Source organism: Ascaphus truei, assembly GCF_040206685.1.
Source record: "Ascaphus truei isolate aAscTru1 chromosome 3 unlocalized genomic scaffold, aAscTru1.hap1 SUPER_3_unloc_7, whole genome shotgun sequence".
Classification (NCBI taxonomy): domain Eukaryota; kingdom Metazoa; phylum Chordata; class Amphibia; order Anura; family Ascaphidae; genus Ascaphus; species Ascaphus truei.
The window spans coordinates 366,728-385,888 of record NW_027453830.1 but is presented as its reverse complement, the minus strand read 5'-3'; positions in this window follow the sequence as shown (position 1 = coordinate 385,888).

Sequence of the window (19,161 nt, the reverse complement as noted above, 5' to 3'; positions counted from 1 at the left end):
GGTGGGGGTATTTATATATCTGCGGGGGTGAGGCTTTTTTGTATGTATTTGTGGGGGTTTGATATGTATTTTGTGGGGGGGATTGTGTGAGGGAGAGAATGTGTGTGAGGAGGGGGATTGAGAGAGTGGGGTAATTGACAGGGAGAGAGTGAGCGGATTGAGGGAGAAAGAGTGAGACTCAGGGGAGAGAAATACATGGGAAGAGGGAGGGAAATAGAGGGGACTCGCGAGATGTGAAATGGGGGGGGAGGGGGGCTCACAAGATGGCCGACACAGGGAGTGGAAGGGGGGGGGGCAGTCATAACTCTAGTCCTTGGCCCCGGGAAATCTGCCTCTTGCCCTGGGTTGGGGTTCCACAGAATATCACAATATAATTGTAGGGTTCCTTAACCAAAAAAAAAAGTTCAAGATCACTGAGCTAAACAGTGAATTTAATGGACATGACCATGTGATTCCATTTTCTATCGTTCAAAATAATAATAATACCAAAGTTCTCATTTATTTTCTTGCTAAACAAAAGTCTAATGTAATGCTGATCTATACCACAAGAGGGCACTGCAACCACACCTTTTATGAAAAAGAATAATTGCTGCTTGTCCGAGAGTCTTGAGATTTTAAGAGCAATGTGATATATTGGGTCATGTATCAAGAAGTCTGCCTTAACCCCTTCATTGTCAGTGGAGCCTGCAAAGCATTACGGAGAAATTGTAGGCCCTCCTGGTAGCAAATTAACCACCCATAGTGACTGTTTATCAGTCTCACCCGCTGGGAATGGTGCAGGGGAAAAAAAAAAGTTCTTGAAGATTCAAAGTGGGGCTATTTTTAAAAGGACTAAAAACGAGTATTTGACATCAGCACAGAAATAATTATATTATATATATTTTTTTAAATATTAAATCTGTGTTGCTTTTTTTTACTGTAGTTAACAGAACACAGTTGGATTAATTTAGGGTCATGGATCTAACCCGGGCTTCCCCATTGGTCTGCCTTCCCCCGTGGTGTAGAAAATATGTCCCTTTATGGACCATTCAAGTGAACGGGATGTTAATAGTGTTTTGGCCTGCAGGGTGTCTCATGGAGTAACAGCGCTTTGTTAATATGGCCATTCACTTTAATAGAGCCATAAGGGGTCTTTCAGCTTAGAAATGTCTTATGGAGTAACACTCCCTAGTAAAGATTCCCCTTAATATGCCTCATGAGTAGGATCAGATCAGCACAGTCCTGGCACAATACAACTCTTAGATACACACATGGGGGCTACAGTAAGAGGACATTCCTTGCCATGCATTTCTGTATTGCTTGCCCATCACACCCTTATTATAATGTCTGGCTCTGCAGTGTAGTATTGACTCACAGTGCAAAAAAATGTTTTCCTTTCATGTATGCCAGGCCTAACATCAGGAAGGGGTTAATGTTCCATGGACAGTGAAAGCTCCAATATCTCTGTCCACAGCTTGAGTGCAGGGACTGCAGTTCCTCAGGAACTACAGTCCCCCAATTTCAGCACTCTCTTTTCTCATATATCAGTTGTTCTCTATCCCAGGAGGTTCTCAACTCCACTCCTCAAGATCCCCTAACAGGTCAGGTTTTGAGGATATCCCATCTTCAGCACAGCTGGCTCAGTCTTTGAGTTGAGAACCCCTACTCCACCTCATACACACTTCAATATACACAGTGTCCCACACAGGGGCAAAGCTATAGCCCAGGGACCCGCAATCTTGGGGGGCCCGTTCTCCCTCTGTCGGTGGCAAATTGCGGCCTGAGATGCAGGAAAGAAGCATGGAGGGAAATCCCTTCCTCTGCAGGTGGGTGGGGCCTGGGTCAGGGCGCCGGGCCCTGAGATGCAGTAGGAAGGACAGAGGGGAAATCCCTTCCTCTGCAGAACCTCCGCAGGTGGGTGGGGCCTAGGTCAGGGGGCGGAACCTCAAGTAGTGCAATTTGGGACTGGAGCTGCAGCCTGAGAGACAGGCTGGGAAAGGTGAGAGGGAGGAGAAGGGATAAATCACCGGGGTAAAGACAGACATGAAAAGGAAAGGATACAGGAAAGAACAGACACAAAGAGAAAATGACGTACAAGAGAGAAATATGTAAGAGGGAAAATAAAGACATGAGAGAGAGAGCAGAGAGAGAGCAGAGAGAGAGAGAGAGGCAGAGAGAGCGTTAAATAGTTACATACATAGTAGATGAGGTTGAAATAAGACATACGTCCATCAAGTTCAACCTATGCTAAATTTAGACGACAGATACTTTATCCTATATCTATACTTACTTATTGATCCAGAGGAAGGCAAACAAAAAAAACCTGAGTCATATCATCCAATGATATCTCATAAGGTGAAAAATAAATTCCTTCCTGACTCCAAGAATTGGCAATCAGATTTCTTCCTGGATCAACATTCTTCCCATGTTTTATTTTTTTGGTATATCCCTGTATACCTTTCTAAAAAGATGTCCAACTTTTTTTTTAACAAATCTATTGTATCTGCCATCATAGTCTCCATGGGTAATGCATTCCACATTTTAACTGCCCTTACTGTAAAGAACCCTTTCCTTTGTTGCTGGTGAAATCTCCTTTCCTCCAACCTTAAGGGATGCCTCCGAGTCCTTTGTACTGCCCGTGGGATGAATAGTTCTTTTGAAAGCTCTTTGTATTGTCCCCGAATATATTTGTATATAGTTATCATATCCCCTGAAAAGAGAGAGAGCAAAGAGAGAGGGAGAGAGACATGAGGGGGAGAAAAGAGAGAGAGAGAGACATGAGGGGCCCTGAAACTTTTTTTGCCCAGGGGGCCCGCACATGTCTAGCTGCGCCACTGATCCCACATACGGTAGTTACAGTAGTATCACCCACTCATGTCAGGATTATTTGTTCATTATAGCCCTAAAAGGGGCCCCTAAAATCCATTTCCCCTGTGGACCCTCATTCCAACACTAGCTACAATTGGTTTTACCGCATCCAGTGTCACTACTATGGCTTGGTGTGTAAGCCCAATTAGTGTGTCTTTAGTATTGTAAGGTCTGGGGGAACACCTCTCTCTAAGAGGGTTCCTCCTGCGACTTTGCTTACCTCCGCTCCGGCTCTGCTTCCTCGCCGCCGCGGGCAAGATCCTCCTTCTCCTCTGCTTCCCGCGGTGGCCACTGAACGCACGCACGCCCGAGGACTTTTACGTCCTCCCTCAGGAGGAATTCCCGCCCCCAGCTCAGGCAGCGCGTATCTCTCCTGCGCGGCGCACACGCCTGATGCGCGTACACCGCCCACAAGCCTCGCATCCAGCACAGCTGTGGCTATCTTCTCCCCACCAATCCCTATCTTCCTTGGGGCCGCTCCCTCGTCACTCCCCCTCTTCCTATTGGTCCTTCCTCCTATTTATACCTTGCTCAGCCATTCCTTTTTTGGCTGAGCATAGCTTTGTGTGACCTGTGTTTCCCACGGTCGTGCCTGCCTGAGATGCAGTAGGAAGGACAGAGGGGAAATCCCTTCCTCTGCAGAACCTCCGCAGGTGGGTGGGGCCTAGGTCAGGGGGCGGAACCTCAAGTAGTGCAATTTGGGACTGGAGCTGCAGCCTGAGAGACAGGCTGGGAAAGGTGAGAGGGAGGAGAAGGGATAAATCACCGGGGTAAAGACAGACATGAAAAGGAAAGGATACAGGAAAGAACAGACACAAAGAGAAAATGACGTACAAGAGAGAAATATGTAAGAGGGAAAATAAAGACATGAGAGAGAGAGCAGAGAGAGAGCAGAGAGAGAGAGAGAGGCAGAGAGAGCGTTAAATAGTTACATACATAGTAGATGAGGTTGAAATAAGACATACGTCCATCAAGTTCAACCTATGCTAAATTTAGACGACAGATACTTTATCCTATATCTATACTTACTTATTGATCCAGAGGAAGGCAAACAAAAAAAACCTGAGTCATATCATCCAATGATATCTCATAAGGTGAAAAATAAATTCCTTCCTGACTCCAAGAATTGGCAATCAGATTTCTTCCTGGATCAACATTCTTCCCATGTTTTATTTTTTTGGTATATCCCTGTATACCTTTCTAAAAAGATGTCCAACTTTTTTTTTAACAAATCTATTGTATCTGCCATCATAGTCTCCATGGGTAATGCATTCCACATTTTAACTGCCCTTACTGTAAAGAACCCTTTCCTTTGTTGCTGGTGAAATCTCCTTTCCTCCAACCTTAAGGGATGCCTCCGAGTCCTTTGTACTGCCCGTGGGATGAATAGTTCTTTTGAAAGCTCTTTGTATTGTCCCCGAATATATTTGTATATAGTTATCATATCCCCTGAAAAGAGAGAGAGCAAAGAGAGAGGGAGAGAGACATGAGGGGGAGAAAAGAGAGAGAGAGAGACATGAGGGGCCCTGAAACTTTTTTTGCCCAGGGGGCCCGCACATGTCTAGCTGCGCCACTGATCCCACATACGGTAGTTACAGTAGTATCACCCACTCATGTCAGGATTATTTGTTCATTATAGCCCTAAAAGGGGCCCCTAAAATCCATTTCCCCTGTGGACCCTCATTCCAACACTAGCTACAATTGGTTTTACCGCATCCAGTGTCACTACTATGGCTTGGTGTGTAAGCCCAATTAGTGTGTCTTTAGTATTGTAAGGTCTGGGGGAACACCTCTCTCTAAGAGGGTTCCTCCTGCGACTTTGCTTACCTCCGCTCCGGCTCTGCTTCCTCGCCGCCGCGGGCAAGATCCTCCTTCTCCTCTGCTTCCCGCGGTGGCCACTGAACGCACGCACGCCCGAGGACTTTTACGTCCTCCCTCAGGAGGAATTCCCGCCCCCAGCTCAGGCAGCGCGTATCTCTCCTGCGCGGCGCACACGCCTGATGCGCGTACACCGCCCACAAGCCTCGCATCCAGCACAGCTGTGGCTATCTTCTCCCCACCAATCCCTATCTTCCTTGGGGCCGCTCCCTCGTCACTCCCCCTCTTCCTATTGGTCCTTCCTCCTATTTATACCTTGCTCAGCCATTCCTTTTTTGGCTGAGCATAGCTTTGTGTGACCTGTGTTTCCCACGGTCGTGCCTGTCTCAGTTCTTGTCTTTTTGTCTTCCCTAGTGATCCCTTGTGTACCAAACTAGCTTGGCTGTGGACCCGCTCTGGACTTCGACCCTTGGCTTGTACCCTGACCTCCTGAACTCTCCGACCCTTTACCTCGGCCTGCGGATTCCAACCTACCCCCAGGCTCTGGACCTCAGGCTCTCGGTACCAGCTATCTTCTGGAATCTCCCTTCTCATCTGGCGAGTATCTTACTTTATCTTATACTCCCAGAAGGTTCCAGATGCCTATTTTACACTTTCCAGCCCTAGCCTGGGCATCCCCCATCTGGGAGCGGGAGCCTGCCATGACGCGTGACTATCCCCGCTTTCTTCGAGAATTTAGGCAAATATTTGATACGCCTGGTCGCCAAATTACGGCAGATTCTTCTCTTTTCCATATTTCCCAGGGTACTCGTCCTGTCGCCGAGTATGCTCTGGACTTCCGGACCATCGCGGCGGAGACCTCATGGAACGATGACTCACTCTCCGCAGCTTTTTGGCAGGGTCTGTCTGACGCCATCAAGGACCAGCTGGCCACTATGGAGAGACCCACCAGATTGTAGGATCTCATTGCGGTCTGCATCCGCGTGGACCAGCGGCTACGAGAGAGAAGACTTGAACGCGCTCTTCCTCGTACCACCTCCTCTCGGTCTACCAGCCGCAGTCTCGTCTCTTACATTCCCCAACCCATGGATGAGCCCGAACCTATGCAGCTCGGAAGTCATCGGCTCTCTGCGTCTGAGAGACAGCGCCGACGAGATGGTGGACTTTGCCATTATTGCGGTCATTACGGTCACCTCCTGGTAAGCTGTCCTCTGCGTCCGGGAAACGCCAAAATCCAATAAGGTATGAGAGGGTCTCGTTGGGTGTAATCTCTTTCTCTCTTTCTTCTTCTAAAAAACTTCCCACTCGTATAATGCTGCCTATCTCCCTGATCCCCGCCTCCGCATTCATAGATTCCGGGTCTCAGGGAAACTTTATTGATCAGAGCTTTGCCTATAGGAATAAGATTCCCATCCGATCTAAAGCTGTTCCAGTTGGTCTGGAGGCCGTAGACGGGCATCCACTCCAACCAGCTTTTATTTCCCTGGAGACTTGTTCTCTATCCCTCTCAACGGAGGACGGTTACCAACAGAAGATTATCTTGGACGTGATCCACACTCCATCGGTAGATGTGATTCTGGGACTCCCCTGGTTGCAACTACACAACCCACAACTGGATTGGGTTAATAAAAAACCCATACGATGGAGCCCCCAGTGCCTCAAGACCTGTCTTCCCCCCAAACAGATGTTAGCTGGAGTGGATTTACCCGCGGAGTACAAAACTTCCCTCCCAACGGTCTACTGGAATCTGGCGGACGTTTTCGATAAGATGCGTTCCGAAGTGTTACCTCCCCATAGAGACTTTGACTGTCCTATTGACCTTCTTCCCGGTGCTACTTTACCCAAGAGCCGTTCTTACCCCCTATCCATACCTGAGACCAAGGCCATGGCCGAGTATATCCAGGATAACTTGAGGAAGGGGTTCATCCGCAATTCTTCATCTCCAGAGCTGGATTTTTTTTTGTTAAGAAAAAGGATGGCTCCTTGCGCCCCTGTGTTGACTACAGAGGTCTTAATAAGATTACGATCAAGAACCGTTATTCCCTGCCACTCATTTCCGAACTCTTCGATCGCCTACAGGGGGCAACAATTTTTTCCAAACTTGATCTCCGCGGAGCCTATAACCTTCTCCGCATCCGTCAGGGCGACAAGTGGAAGACCGCCTTTAACACCCGGGATGGGCATTATGAATACCTAGCCATGCCTTTCGGTCTGTGCAATGCCTCGGCGGTCTTCCAGGAGTTTGTCAACGAGATCTTCAGCAATCTCCTCGACAGCTTCGTTATCGTATACCTTGACGATATCCTTATTTTTTCTAAGTCCCTCTCTGACCACATTCAGCACACCAAATTAGTCCTGTCTCGCCTTCGGGAGAACCATCTCTACGCTAAGCTAGAGAAATGTTCTTTTCATCTTTCTTCCATTCCCTTTCTTGGATACATCATTTCTAGCACTGGCTTCTCTATGGACCCAGTCAAACTCAAATTGTCTTAGAATGGCCACAACCCACTTATCTGAAAGCCATACAGCGATTCTTGGGATTTGCGAATTACTATCGTAAATTCATCAAGAATTTTTCATCTACCGTGGCCCCCATTACTGCCCTTACAAAAAAGGGAGCTAACACAGCAGTTTGGTCTACTGCAGCTCTCCAAGCTTTCGACTCCCTCAAAAAATATTTTGCTTCTGCTCCTATTTTGCGTCATCCTGACCCCGGGCTTTCCTTTACCTTAGAGGTAGACGCATCCGACGTCGGTGCTGGCGCCATTCTCTCTCAGAGACAGTCCCCACAGGCCAAACTTCATCCCTGTGGGTTCTTTTCAAAAAATTCTTCGGCAGAACGGAACTATGACGTCGGAAACAGAGAGCTCCTGGCTATTAAACTCTCCCTTCAGGAATGGAGACATCTTTTGGAGGGAACGGAGACCCCCATTTCAATCCTTACTGATCATAAAAATCTACTTTACATTGAGAGTGCACGTCGCCTTGTGGCACATCAGGCTCGATGGTCTCTTTTTTTTCGAGATTTAATTATCTCATATCTTACATTCCTGGCTCTAAGAATCAAAAGGCAGATGCACTTTCACGTCAATTCCTGTTCGAGGACAATTCCGAAGTTATCTCCGAAACAATCTTACCCTCCAAATATATAATTTCGGCCAACTCTTTTGATATCCTGGATCAGGTCATGGCAGCACAATCTAACCTCCCGAGGGGTCTTAAGGTGCCGGTCGGCCGTCTGTATGCAGCTCCACGCTTCCTTAAGAAGATTCTTGGTGGGGTCATTCTTCTAGGTCAGCCGAACTAGCCGAATTAGCAGAACTTCTGACCTCATTGGTCATACCTTTTGGTGGCCAACCATGTTGCAGGACATTTCGGAGTATGTAAAAACCTGTCCAATCTGCGCCCAGGTTAAGACCATTCGTAAAAGGCCGTACGGCCTTCTACAACCCCTTCCTATACCAGAACGCCCATGGAGTCATCTGTCCATGGACTTTGTGGTGGAACTTCCAACCTCTAAAGGGATGAACACCATTTTGGTTGTCGTGGATCATTTTTCCAAGCAGGCCTATTTCATCCCTCTCAAAGGCCTACCTAATTCCGCCACCCTTGCAGACATTTTTGTTAAAGAAATATTCCGCATTCACGGAGTTCCTCTTTCCATCGTATCCGATCGAGGTACACAATTTGTCTCAAAATTTTGGCGGGCCTTCGCTCGCAGGATGGATATCACCCTCCACTTTTCTTCCGGGTATCATCCCCAAACTAATGGACAAACCGAGAGAACGAACCAGCCAGGACAATTGGGTAGATTTACTTCCGTGGGCAGAGTTCTCCCATAATTCTTTAAAGAACAGCTCCACGCTGAAATCCCCTTTTTTCATTAATTACGGTTATCACCCGGGTCAGCTGCCCATCACCTCAGTTCCTTCCGGGGTTCCAGCAGCCGATGACCGAATCAAGGATCTTCAGGAATCCTGGAAAAAGATCCAAGAGGCTTTAAGAAAGGCAACCCACAGACAAAAGGTACAGGCAGATCGTCACCGCCGTCAGGCACCAGTCTTCAAACCAGGGGATAAGGTCTGGCTCTCCTCCAAGAACATTAGACTGAAGACTCAGAGCCACAAGCTGGCTCCCAGGTACTTGGGCCCATTCTCAGTAGTGGAACGGATCAATCCTGTGGCATATCGTCTGGAACTTCCTCCATCCATGAAGATACCCTCCGTGTTCCACGTGTCACTGCTGAAACCTGTGTCCCAGAGTCCGTGGTTCCATAGGACACCGATTGACCCTAAGCCAGTCATAGTTCAGGGGCAGGAGGAGTTTGAGATCCTGTCTATTCTGGATTCCAGGAGGACGAGGGGTTCGGTGCAGTACCTGGTTCACTGGAAGGGCTTTGGTCCAGAGGAAAGATCTTGGGTACCCTACCATCAAATACATGCTCCCAGACTGCTGAGACTCTTTCATTCGAAATTTCCCCAAAAGCCATATTGGAGTCGTCCTGAGGCTGCTCCTCAAGGGGGGGGGGGGTACTGTAAGGTCCGGGGGAACACCTCTCTCAAAGGGGGTTCCTCCCGCGACTTTGCTTACCTCCTCTCCGGCTCTGCTTCCTCGCCGCCGTGGGCAGGATCCTCCTTCCCCTCCGCTTCCCACGGTGGCCACTGAACACGCGCATGCACGCGCACGCCCGAGGACTTTTACGTCCTCCCTCAGGAGGAGCTCCCACCCCCAGCTCAGGCCGCGCGTATCTCTCCCACGCGGCGCACACGCCAGATGCGCGTGCACCGCCCACAAGCCTCGCATCAAGCACAGCTGTGGCTATCTTCTCCACACCAATCTCTATCTTCCCTGGGGCCGCTCCCTCATCACTCCCCCTCTTCCTATTGGTCCTTCCTCCTATTTATACCTTGCTCAGCCATTCTTTCTTTGGCTGAGCATACAGTAGCTTTGTGTGACCTGTGTTTCCCACGGTCGTGCCTGTCTCAGTTCTTGTCTTTTTGTCTTCCCTAGTGATCCCTTGTGTACCGAACCGGCTTGGCTGTGGACCCGCTCTGGACTTCGACCCTTGGCTTGTACCCTGACCTCCTGAACTCTCCGACTCTTTACCTCGGCCTGCGGATTCCGACCTACCCCCCGGCTCTGGACCCCAGGCTCTCGGTACCAGCTATCTTCTGGAACCTCCCTTCTCGTCTGGCGAGTATCTTACTTTATCTTATACTCCCAGACAGTTCCAGACGCCTATTTTCCACTTTCCAGTCGTGTCTCCGTAGCTGTGGGTGCAGTTGTTACCCATCTCACCTCAGTTTCGGGGTCCCTCCTTGTCCGTGGTGAGCACAGCGTAACAAGTATCAGTTTAAACACTGACTGTTGCGGCTGAAACTGGAAAATGCTCAGGCACCCTGTGTGTAACAAAAAAGGAAAATGCAGACTCCAAAAGACGGAGACCGCAGAAACTCCAAAAACGGGGCACTCAGGGAAGGTATTAAAAGGTACAAAGTTTAACTATTTATTAATGTATCAATGATCGGAGAAAAAGGAAAGACAATAATAAAAGCATTTAAAAACATATACAAACTACTCCAGTTAAAAAATGTATATAAACCTGTGAGGTTGCAGCAAGCTAAAGCAGATAAATAAACACACAAAGTATACAGTATAACAGTCGTCTGCAGTGTTAATGCTGAATTTATAAATGTGCACGGTGTGAGCAGCTATCACAGAAAGACAGGAGGGGTAAGGGTAAAACCTCTCCCGAATTAAAGGGATAGCTATCCAGCTGAAAATATGGCTTTACAGATGTAACAAAGGCAAATGATGATGGAACATACAGCAGCTAAGGACTGGATGTAATACTAACAAATGAATCAAACACATGGAGTAAGAGAATCATAATGAAAGCAGGGGTTGCACATGGTGTGAATTGCAAACTGGAAAAGGGGGCCAAGTAGTTGGGGCTAAAGATAATCACTCAGATACTACACAAAATAGTCCATGAGTCCCGCATGATAGAGGCAAGGTCAGGTGACCCACAAGGTTGAATAATGATCTTGATAAACCTTAATATTAGTAACTCTGGGGCAATAGTGAATGCATACTGAATGCTATATCCAGATTAATGACAAAAGGTAATACAATTGTAGCCAAACTTCATAGGCATGCAAAGGTGCTTGTTAAGCAAAAAATACCTTGTGCGCCAAATAAGGAGTACCCCTGTTACCCATGATAATTAAACGTGGCAATAGGAGAGGCAAAACATAGTATGCTCAAGTTACAGACGAGAGATGTTCTGGATTTTCAGTATGGATTCTTTGCAACCGTCTGGCATCAATCAAGATTGGGAATTAATTTATTTTTTGTAAAATATATATTTCATATTCTTCTCCTTGGGAGATAGTTTAATCATGGGGTTTCATATTATTTATTTATGCAATCAATATATTTAGATATTTTAGATATTTTCAATTTTGGTTGATGTTGGTTCTTTAATAAGTTTATATATATTTTTCTATTTATTATTATTATTTGAGATCCTTGATTATTATGTACATTTCTTTCTCATTTTATATTTCTTTATTTTCCTTCATTATGTATTACTTTAATATTTGTGTTTAATATTATTTTCTTATTACTAGAAAAATAGGGTGAAGGCGGTCACAGCAATTGGAGTCCAGCCCAAGAAGGGATAAAGTTAAAATCAGCTTTAATAATACATGCTGCACATCACAGAAGGGGCACTCTGACGCGTTTCATCCCTCTCCGGGACTTTATCAAAGAATAAAAAACCCTTTTCACACAGACTCTTTAAATAGGTGGGGTCTCATTATAATTGGTTGTTCTTAATCAAAGACCTGTTGAACATAATCAAACTAATGATCTAACAGTGTTTGAGTAGAACCCATTCAGTGAGTCTGCGTGAGACAAATTAATAAAAACAATTATATACAATGACATATAGCACAAACATAATTAAAAACAAATGGTACAATGTGATGTAAAGCATGAACTAATATGTAACATTTAGACAAAACACATATGGATATGAAGTCAAAAAGGTATATATAATTTAATTTCATGTGGAAAAATATTAATGACAATAGATAAACAAACCAATCATTTTATGGTAATAAAGAAGATAATGAATTATAAACATTATATATGCTATCTGTAGACAATACGTATAAAAGATCATACAAAATATTAATATATAAAAATATAATTCTATAATATAATATTAATTTTTGTGCAAACCATATATAATGGAAAAAGAATAACGATATGCGGGATAGATACAATATGGATATACACTCTCTCTGCTCTTCCACTCCCTGGTTCAAAGGAAATGTTTTAACTCCCAATCTGTGTTTATTCCATGTGGGTGGAGAGTATTGAGAGTGTATATCCAATACATCTCTTGTTTATTTAGTGTGTTCTCTCTATTGCCACCCCTAGGGTGACACTGAATGTGTTCAATAGCAGAAAAGGTGAAATTTGCAATGCCTCCCTTAAGGCATTGTGTAAAGTGTCTTGATACTGGATGGAGTAAATCACCTTTCCTAATAAGGCGTACATGTTCCGCTATTCTGACCTTAAGAGGTCTTGTTGTGCGACCCACATATCTTGATCCACACTTGCAATAAAGAACATATATAACATAACTAATATTGCAGTTTAGAAAGGTCTTGATTTTGTATTTACTTAGGTTGTTATTAAACATAATACTATTTGTTGGAAACGCATATTGACACATTGTACAGTTGCCACATTTGAAAAATCCTTTTGGAATGCCGCTGACATTTGGGAAACCGGACCTACTATCGTACATACTTGGTGACAGATGAAATGCCAATGTTTTGGCCTTACGGTAGGTGAACCTCAGCCCACCTTCAACAATTGGGCGTATGTCATTGTCCAGTAACAGGGTATGCCAATGCTTGTGGATAATATTACAAATCTGTTTAGATTGTTGACTACTGCACCGACACACTTTATTCGAGCAAATACCCAGTTTGTACCTGGCAGATACCTGGAATGCGCCGCTCCTCACCTCTGACAAGCCCCGTTGCATTTGCCTTCCCAGCCTGGGTTCATGCCTGGCTGACGGGCGGCTGATCTGTTAAATGATAATGATTAGGATTTAATAGGCTGCAATGCTTCGCGTGTCTACCAGATGGCATAAATTCATGAATTGTAATGCAGTATATATATATATATATATATACTGTGCAGTATTGCAACCAGCGGGAATAAAATGCTTCAATCCCTGAATGGAAAATAACCCAATGCACTCGGGCAGAAAACAGTCACAAACCTCAATACACCCGGGTATACCCGAATTCGTGGGACTAGCCGAGCTCGAATAAAGTGTGTCGCCAGTGTATATGTCGTAATAAAATAAGGACTTTCCCCTTCGTCAAAATTCAAAGCATTGGCCCTCCCTCTGCTGGGCAGTGATCTTTTTCATTTACAAATAAGAGTTTTTCTATCTGTGACATTTGCCTTATCAAAGGCTACTGAAATATCTTTGGCAGAATACCCCCTGGCAAGAAATCTTTTAGACATCTCTCCTGATCGAGACAAGAAGACCTCATTGTCAGAGCACAGTCTTTTTAATCTCATAAATTGAGCCCCAGGAATGTTCCTAATTAATGACCGCGGATCACAGCTTTGTGCGCTTAGGAGTGTATTCCTGGAGTTCTCTTTCCGATAAATGTCTGATTGTATATGCATATTGTTGTCAATGTACAGGACCAAATCCAAATATTGTTTTTTGTTTGATTAATATTTATGCCTTTATATTCATTTATTGAACATTGGGTCATTTAATGCATAATCTATTCACATCGATCTTTGAGATCATTTAAATACATTATGAATAGTTCATAATCTTTTGTTTTTTTTATGTTCATGCTTACACATTCATTTATTGACTATTGGGTCATTTGATATATAATATATTCATTTTGATGTTTATAGAGGTGATGTTTTATGTCTTCTTATATATATATGTATATATTTATACACTTCCTTAGTTTTTCTTTTCTTAATAATATTTATTTCTTTTGGAGTTCACTATATTATAGTATGCTTCATTTTTAGATATATTTTTTACATTTCTTCTTATTTTAGTTGTGTGTTTATGGATACATACACATATATGTATGTATCCATAAACACACAACTAAAATAAGAAGAAATGTAAAAAATATATCTAAAAATGAAGCATACTATAATATAGTGAACTCCAAAAGAAATAAATATTATTAAGAAAAGAAAAACTAAGGAAGTGTATAAATATATAAGTGTATATATATATACAATTGGGGACTGCGCTTGGGTGTGGTATGATTGCAAAAAATAGAGAAAAATAAAATATGAAAATAAAACCCAATAAAAAACATATATCTCAATGAATAAACTCTTACTGATAAAAAAAATCAATGAAAAAAAAATATAAAAATAGTACATGAATAATTACACACAGGTGTGCTGTGGACCCTCTTAAATACAAACTATATTGACAGTCCTTCAAAGTCCATGAATGTATCAAGTCCAATACAAGGGAAAAAACCCGGCACTACCAGGATAAAGGCAGCCTCTTTACAAGGGCACAACGACCTCCCTCTCCACCTGCATAGAAAAAAGAAGGAAAAAACCCACCCAATCCTAGTGCATTACTGTGCAAAAAATGATTTAATTTCCCAAAAAAGCTCATAAATTGAACTCACAAACATAAAAGATAAAAATGCATGTTATGAGGTAATACTCATGCTCCAAAGATCAGCAAACGCCCGCTCCTCTGCTACACTGCTCCGTAACTCCACCGGATCCGATATAGCCCTCGTGAGTAACCGCCAGCAGGAACTCACGACATCAGGCTCAGACTCAGACTCAGAAAGGAGTTCGTGGAGAGCCTGATGTTGTGAGTTCCTGCTGGCGGTTACTCACGAGGGCTATATCGGATCCGGTGGAGTTACGGAGCAGTGTAGCAGAGGAGCGGGTGTTTGCTGATCTTTGGAGCATGAGTATTACCTCATAACATGCATTTTTATCTTTTATGTTTGTGAGTTCAATTTATGAGCTTTTTTGGAAAATTAAATCATTCTTTGCACAGTAATGCACTAGGATTGGGCGCTTTTTTTCTTCTTATATATTATATATATATATATATATATATATATATATATATATATATATATATATATATATATATATATATGCAAATATAACTGTATGCTCATCTGCATGTCTTAGGCAGGTCTGCAACCCCGCCTTTCCCCATTATCACCCAGCATACAGCACTTCCACTGCAGCAAGGGATTCTGGGAAATGACATGCAAATGAGCACACAGTGTCACTTTTTGCCTCAATAACCATTTTTAACATGGTTCCCTATAGGCTTAAGCTTGCTGCATGGTCACAGCTTTGAGCACAGCCAGGGTTAAGGTGCATACCCAGAAAACCACCCACAGACAGCCGTTTCGACCTTGATGGTCAGAAAATATCAGAAAATAGCCGTGTTAGTCCAGTTGCGATAGTGCAGAATAAATGAGTTCTTCAGTATTAGGTGATACCTTTTTTATTGGGCTAACAATTTATGTCATAGGACAAGCTTTCGAGAGTTCTCCTCTCTTCTTCAGGTCAAGCAATACTGATATACAAAGGATTCTATGGCTAAAACAGCGTAGAGAAACAAAACAAAAAATAAACAACAACAGATATATACTGTAGATAAGGTAGGGTGTTAAAATTGTTTGAAGCCAGGGGATAGTGACAAGGAAAGGTTGGGAGGGGGAGGGATGCTGGGGGGGGGGGGGGAGAGAAAGTGATGATGAGAATGGAGGCAAGCAGGATAATTACAAACAATTTTGATAGGGTGTGAGAAAACCCATGTCCGCATTAAGTCCTTTGGTTTTTGTGTCAAAGAGTCTTATCATTCTGAGTTCAAATGTTTTCCGTTCATGGGTGCGTTTAAACATTCCATTGGGGATTTTGATTTTTAAATCATTTATGGAATGATCTGGTTGTGAGAAGTGATGTCCCACTGGTGAGCAGTATCTTCCTTCTTCGTGATGGAGTATAGAGTGTCTGTGAATATTTATTCTTCCTTGTAGTTTTTGGCTGGTTTCCCCAATGTAGCAACCTTGGTCACATTTGTTGCACTGAATCATATACACCACGTTCCTGGATGTGCAGCAGTATGATCCTTTAACATTGATGTTCTATGGTTGTGACTGGCTGTGGGATCTTGGCATATATGTTTGCAGAGTTTGCAACGTTTGTTGTTGCACGGTTTTGTGCCATTATCAGTGTCTTTAAAATCGTTGTGAAGTTTTCTGCTGACTAATTTCTGTTTGAGGTTTGGTGGTTGCCGGAATGCAAGAATGGGAGGTTTGGGAAAGATTTTCTTTTTAATGTTGCATCCTCTGCCAGCATGGGTTGTAGATCTTTGATTATTGTATGTGGTCACTAGTGGTATGCGTATATATACAGTACCGACACACTTTATTCGAGTGTGGTCGGTACCGCAAGCCGGGAAATCTCCCGGCTTGCTAGTGGCCGCCCCTCGGCGTGCCGCGCGTCATAGACGCGCGGTCACGCGTCTTCGGGAGCGTGCGCTCCCTGCACGCGCGTCCAGGGGCTCCCCGAGGGAGCCCTGGTGTCCCGCGATCGCGGGACAGCGGCAGGGGGTTCCGGGGGACCCGGCGGACCCGGCAGCGGTAGGGAGAGCGCCCCGATCGGAGGGCGCTCTTCCGCTGCTTCGGCGCGCGCCCGTCACTCTCGGGCGCGCGCCAGGCTACTGCTGCGGCAGAGAACGGGCAAATGCTCGAATAAACTCTGCCGCAGCAGTATATGCACTTTTATGATTATATATATGAATTGGTGTTTGTTTAGGGTTTAGTTTTTAGTCACTCTGAGGGTTATTACTGTACAGAATGTGTTCTGCTTTATTTACTTTTTTTACTCATTAGTCACACATAATATATATGTTTTTTTTTTATATATTTCTTTTTCATTGTTTATATATTCTCCATTTTTAACTCACAGGTTTTCGTTGTTTATTTTGTGTTTTCGTGTCATCTATGTTCTGTTAGCATAGGTGTCATTTGGAATATGATTGAGCTGTTTAGTTTTTTTCATTCATTACATCTATGTATTTCCGGGCTATGCTGCTTCCAAGGCAGAGGTGTTTTTTCCCTATGAGGCTTCCGTAGCTTGCTACGGGGACTCTACACCAGCTGACTTGATTGGCTGGTTTAGGCGTGAATTCACCTCTTCATTGGAGCTGCTATTTAAAGGGACTATGGTTGGAACACAGGTTACTTTTTGATAAAGCGCCACTTAGGCATGAAACGCGTCAGAGGACCTTTTTTTGTAGCTGTTGCTATGATGCATCTTCAATAAAGCATTTTTATTTTTCTAACCAGCCTCCAGCCCTATTTTTCAGCAGTGCTACATCACTTTTTCTGTTGCTTCATTCATTTATCGGACGGCTGCACGCCATTTTCAGAACCACCACAGACCGCAGCATCATGAGTTATTCATGCTTACTTTAACGAACTGATTCTCTTACTGTATGTTTATTGTGATCATAGTGGTATTTGCAGGGCTCTAGCCTATGGACTGATAGACTACCACTCTCTAATGTGTGTGTAGGGTAAGTTCTTTATTTATGAGCTTTCTCCTATATCCACACTGAGTGAGTTTTTTTCCTACTTGGGTCCTTTCATTTTTGCATTTAGTGCGGTTTGCATATTTAAGGTCCTGGACACTTTAGCCATATTGCTACCATTTGCCTGGATATTGGAAGCGCCATCTCTGAGATTTATTTCTCATCTATTGCTACTCAAGTGTTAGTAGATATCACATTGTCAGGGAGATTTGCCATTGATATCCATAGCCCGATTTGTGCCCATTGAAGTGATCCATGCTGCTGTGAATTCAATTTGCAACTTGCTGCTCACATAAAGAGCAAAAACTCAGGTGGATCCACTGTACACACTGATAGTGGCCTGCTTGCTGCTGTGGCTGCTACTAGTTCAATACCGGAACAAGAATAGATCCGCTGCACACACTCATTACTGCTGGCTTCCTGCAGACTGGAAGGTAGGAGGAAAAGCGCCCAACGTGGCATTTCGCCAAGGGCTTCGTCAGGGGCGTATCCCTCAGCCAATCAAGGACAAGTAATATACCCAGGAGTGATGGCGTCACAATTGTAAACAGCTGCTACAAATAAAGTCAAAAGTAGAGAGAAAATTAGAAATTACAAAGTACATAAACTAGGGAAAAATAAATAAAGTATTAAATAAAACCCTAAAACGTACAAAATGGTATCTGAAACAGACCAAAAGAACTATATACAAAATCAATAGAGGAATACTAAAGAAATTATGAAAAATTCAGTTCCTCATTTAACCCCTTAGGTGCTACACTGTCCAAATTAAAGATCCATCTACTTTCCTGGCGTAGGGGTAGATTCGCCAAATTGCCACCCCGATTGGTCAGGGAGACTTTTTCATGCCCCATGCAAGTAAACCTTTAGTAGAGTGGGCATGTTTAGAGTAGAAGTGTCTAGCAACACTGGTAAGTTATTTTGCCCTTGCGAAATCTTTTGGAGCATTCCTAATGTTGCAGGCATGCTCCAAAATGCGGACTTTAAATTCCCTTGATGTCATACCTACATATAGGAGCTTGCAGGGACACATAAGATCATAAATAAGACCCTTTGTATTGCAATTGAAAAAGTACCTCACTGTGAAGGTTCAACTACCACTACTGTTGGTAAATGTTTTTTTTTAATTATTAATGAAGGCACAACGCTTACATTTGCCACAAGGAAAAGTAACAAAACACACAAAACCCCAGCAAGCTCTTTTAGGGAACCACTGAGCCCCCACAAAATATATATGTATATAAGTGTCAAAAAGGAGAGCTATTGAGCGTGGCATATGTATACAACAAACGACAGAGAAGCCCAATGCTACATCCACTATGACAAAAATACACAGTGTATTGGATGTAGCATTGGGCTTCTCTGTCATTTGTTGTACACAAGGAAAAGTACACATAGAAATATTTTTAATTGGCACATTTCTTTCAAAGTGGCTATGAACGTTTGTCACCTATATTCTTAGCCCGTCTTGCTGTCATCTGAACCCTGGTGCCTAGACAATGTTCTAAACTAGTTTCACTTTGTAAAATATTCCAGTTGCGCTGATGGACCCCCCTAATCTCCTCCCATTGTTGGCGATATGTAGAAATAAACCTTACTTGTGAAGGAGAGGTGTTAATAGGGTTTTTAATTTTTGGAACAACAAAGTGTTCCTATCAATATGGTAAATCCTATAGAGTGCTTGCTTGAAACATCTCTTGCTGTAACCTCTTTCAGCAAATAATGCTTCCTGTTCTTTAATCCGATGTTTATAGACTTCCACAGAACAGCAATTTCTTTTAAGCCTATACAATTGGCCAACTGGGATGCCCTTTTTAAAGAGACAG